The 4,595-nt window shown below is 35.3% G+C and overlaps 1 pseudogene; it reads left to right on the top strand.

Moving 5' to 3' along the window:
- Nucleotides 1–207: 207 nt before the first annotated feature.
- LOC118356662 lies at nt 208–4,284 on the top strand (annotated as a pseudogene).
- The last annotated feature ends 311 nt before the right edge of the window (nt 4,285–4,595 follow it).

The raw sequence follows: 4,595 nt of genomic DNA, 5'->3' as shown, positions 1-4,595 counted from the left end.
GTCTATAAAATCTCTTCACAAATACAGAAGAGATACAAAACAGTTTTGTTATAGAGTAAGCAATAACCATAGAGAATGTAAGGTGCAGCACATCCTAAGTGATAAAAAGGTTGCAAAGGCAGAAATCTTATTCTTCAATATAGCTAAGAAGATACAACCTATTCTATTCATGTTTTCCAGATAAAATGGCTCATATCTTTTATCTTTATGGAGGTGAGGTTTAAAATTTAGAGTCAGATGACATTTGAATTAGGCCATTTATCCCTAAATTCCTCAAATTTTCTTTCTCCATACTTGATGGAACTTTTCCACATTTAATGTGATTTCTGCTTTCTGTTTCTCCCATTAACTTGCTGTTTTCTCTACATATACACCCCTGTTTGTAGCCATAGATAATCACTAGGCCCCCCAAAAAATTGCATGTGGAAAATTAAGGAAATGCCCTAGAATATAAATACACGTCTTTACAATTTTGCAACAAAAAATGTTTGAGTGAAATAATTGTCAAAATTCAGGAACCTGCATCTGGAGGGAGTATCTTTTTTTAAGATTTATTTTATTTATTTATTTAATTATTTGAGAGAGTGTTTGCACAATGGGTGGAGAGGGGAACGGGTGGAGGGACAAGATCTCAAGCAAACTCACAGCTGTGTGTGGAGCCTGCCTTGAGACCTGATTTCATGATCCTGAGATCATGACCTGCGCTAAAACCAAGAGGTGGATGCTTAACCAACAAAGCCACCCTGGAGGGATTGTATTTTTATCTTCAAGAAGTATTTACTGATGTGAAAATATTTATTACTTACTGTTAATACATAAAATTCTGGGTTTAAAAAGTATATTAACCTAAGACATCCTCCTAATGTTTGTATTTCTTTGTGAGGCATGATCAAATATGGCAATTGTAAAAATAATTCATTTCTCCTACCTATATTGAAAAGACAAAGTAGTCACAATATTGTACCATGAACCTATAGAAATTCTCACTGTAGGTGGAGCGTGGTTATTCCTAGACAGAAAAGGAAGTTTTCACTCAAAATTAAGTTTGCCTTACAAATGTACATTCTGTTGGTAGGGCATAAAGTTTATCCCACATAATCTTTTTGTATAAATATGTTGGCTGTTGCGATAAAAGCAATTTACCCAAGAGGCACATAGAAATAGATTTTATTTATAACACTTTCAAGTTATTTTTTATCTCCGACTTTTTAGGATCTCATTCATGGTAGATCTCTGACATCTCTTAAAATCTTTTCCTTCCTGACTATCTAACAGGTATTTACAGACATACCAAACAAAATCATATTTATTCCACTAATATGACAATGAAATGTATTTGATACTATTTAACACAGAATACATACATAAGAGTAACAGATAAGTTAACTTTGTATAATGAAACCTAATTACATTTTATTTTAGTCAGTAATAACAACAGATTCACGCTATTGTTTAAAAGTTGAGACCAAATACACATTTTGTATAAATAACCATTTCAAAATATAAAATTCAAGGGCAATTGTATCTTTGTATTGTTGTATCATATTACCTAATTCTTTAATATTATCAACATCTTAAGAGAAATTCCTTTAAACAAATCTTTCCATTCCCCTCTGACCTGGCCATGGGCAACCACTATGTTGTGGTCTCAATGACTTTCTTTATATAGAGGTTACACAGATTAAGTTCTAAATAATCAGGGTTTTAAAATCTTTTATTTTGGGGCGCCTGGGTGGCTCAGTTGGTTAAGCGACTGCCTTCGGCTCAGGTCATGATCCTGGAGTCCCGGGATCGAGTCCCACATCGGGCTCCCTGCTCGGTGGGGAATCTGCTTCTCCCTCTAGCCCTCTTCCCTCTCGTGCTTTCTATCTCTCAAATAAATAAATAAATAAATAAATAAATTGAAAAAATATAAAATATAAAATCTTTTGTTTTACTCATTTTTTTGCAGTTTTCATTTACCAGGTTTTATGTTATTGGCACCAATCTAGTAAAAGTGTGTTTAGAAGAAGGAAATGTTGTGGTTTTTTTAAAGATTTTATTTATTTATTTGACAGAGAGACAGACAGCGAGAGCAGGAACAGAAGCAGGGGGAGTGGGAGAGGGAGAAGGCTTCCCGCGGAACAGGGACCCCGATGTGGGACTCCATCCAGGACCCTGGGATCATGACCTGAGCCGAAGGCAGAGGCTTAACGACTGAGCATCCAGGCACCCCGAAGAAGGAAATCTTTTATATCAGGGGTAAATTTAATTACGTATTTATATCTTTAAAAATCTGTAAAAAGGAGATTTTTTACATCCGATTATTTTGTCACTGTCTACATAAATTTTATTTAAAGTACTTTATTTTAACCGAATGAATTTCAAAAATAAACACTCAGGCTTTAATTGCGAGAAAACAGGCATTTGTGATGTCACAACTACTCAGGTGGTGGACCATTGGGATGGTCTGGATAGTTTATCTGCATAGGCCAGCCAAAGACGCATGTGAAGCTGCAGTGTTCAAAACTATGAATATCGGAAACGTAGCTGAAGAAAAACTTATTTGAGATAGCATATGTTTCTTCAGAAATTAAAGATGATTCTCCTAAAGATGGATGGACTGGTTCCGCAGCCTCCATTAGCGCTGCTTTGTGTGAGCACACATTCACAGGAGATGTGGACCTGAGGTCTATGATTGAAGAAAATGTTTTTCAGGCCTTGTCAGGAGGATTCTTGATAGAAAGACCACGTTACACAATCTATGTCAGTGAACCAGATGAGGATAATGATTTTCTTTCTCTGACCTTTCCCAGGAACCTTTGATAAATATTTGAATGTGATCAATTCAAGTTAATTCGGTTGGAAGAGAAGGGAAGTTCTATCGTGATTGATGATGAAATCATCAAGAAAGAAGTTTTTGAGAGAAAGTCTCCTTTCAGAATATTAGAAACTGGAAGTATGAAGAGTTTAGTTCACCAGCTTAATCTTTATGGATTTAGTAAAATGCCACAGAGTTTTCAAAGATCTGCTTCTCTGGCTGACTTTCTAGCAGAGAAAAAAGAAGTTTCTCTTTTAAGAAAGGTATTCAAAAATGTTATGATTTATATACAGAATATATAAGATTTCACCTTGTATAGCAGTAAATAGGTTCCTATGCATAGGCTAAAGTCAGTTTTTTAAACTTTAATATTTTTCAAAAACTGAGACCAGGTTAGGCATGAAACATTCAGGGTTATAAGAAATTTGGTAGTATCTTTGACCTTTACCAGTGAACTTCAATTTAAGTAAGGTCCTGAAGCCACTTGAAGTGCTATTCACTGTTATTTGTAAATATATAACGCATTTTCATAAACAGTAATTAAGTGTTTGTTACCAGTAAGTAAATTTTTAAAAATACTAATATACTAAATATAATATTTGATGACTTTGTGTGATGAAACTAAAGTCAGATTTTATAGGTTATCTTCTCTTATATCTTAGTTGGAAATGTCATTTAGTAACTTTCTCCTTTGGTTTCAGTTACACTACTATCATAATCCATTATTTAAACGAGGCTGCCCCCAACTTTAGGTAAGAATGAAAAGAAGAGTCAGGATTAAAATTATTCTACAGTTTCATTTGTTCAAGATTTCAAAAAGAAACCCTGCAGAGCAGGGGAAATGTGGATAGTCCTAATTCTGGTTTTGTTGCTGAAACTAGTGGAGAAAATTTATATTAAAACTCCGTGAATGTAAATGTGCCTCTAATAAGGAAGCCTTCTCCCAGCCAGAGAATTGCTACTACAACTGCCCCTATGAGAAGTGATTTTTCTCCTGCATTAGCAATGTCAGTTAGACCATCGGAACAAATTGGAATGGAGCAACATGCTACTTTTCACGTTCACTCACATAGTAGCTACATTCAAGCAAATGGCCACATTGTGAACTTTGTTACAACTACAACATCTACATCTCAGTACTGTATCATATCTCCCTTAGAGAGCACTTATTTGGGAATGATGGTGGAGCCTTCCACTTTTCCAACTAGATATGCAGATTTGTAAGGCAGTGAGGCTTGTTTTTCTAACCTGTAACCAGCGGGCAACCCACGGTGCACAATGCCCATGATAGGTAATATTTCTGCAGCCTCACTTTCAAGGTCAACTCCTCAACCATCTCCATGTATGCACATCATCCGAATTACAACTCATCTGTCAAAGGACTGTCATTATGCAAGATAACAAAGGTTATCATTTGTTGGCAATTGACCACATATTGTCAATTCTCTTCCTTGAACAATAAAGTTACATGTTCATCTTTATGATTTCATTATGTTTAGTTTTTGAGTCGTTCAGGGTAAAATTCTTGATTGTATTAATTGTATTTTTTTGTCATTTGGCAAGAATACTTGACATATATCCTAAATATATTATATGTATTTAAAAAAAGAATGGGAGCAAAGAAAAGAAGCATTTGGATTCAAGTAATTTCTGACATAGTCCAGGATGAATAAAATGTGGGCATAAATTACAATGAGGTGGAAGGGGGCACCCGAGTGGTTCAGTTGTGAGACGTCTGCTTTCGGGTCAGGTTATGATCCCAGTATCCTGGGATCGAGCTTTGCATCCATTGCAG

This window comes from Zalophus californianus, chromosome Y, assembly GCF_009762305.2.
Source record: "Zalophus californianus isolate mZalCal1 chromosome Y, mZalCal1.pri.v2, whole genome shotgun sequence".
In the NCBI taxonomy this organism is placed as follows: domain Eukaryota; kingdom Metazoa; phylum Chordata; class Mammalia; order Carnivora; family Otariidae; genus Zalophus; species Zalophus californianus.
Note: the sequence above shows the minus strand (reverse complement) of the source record. Positions and strands in the feature narration are given on the sequence as shown.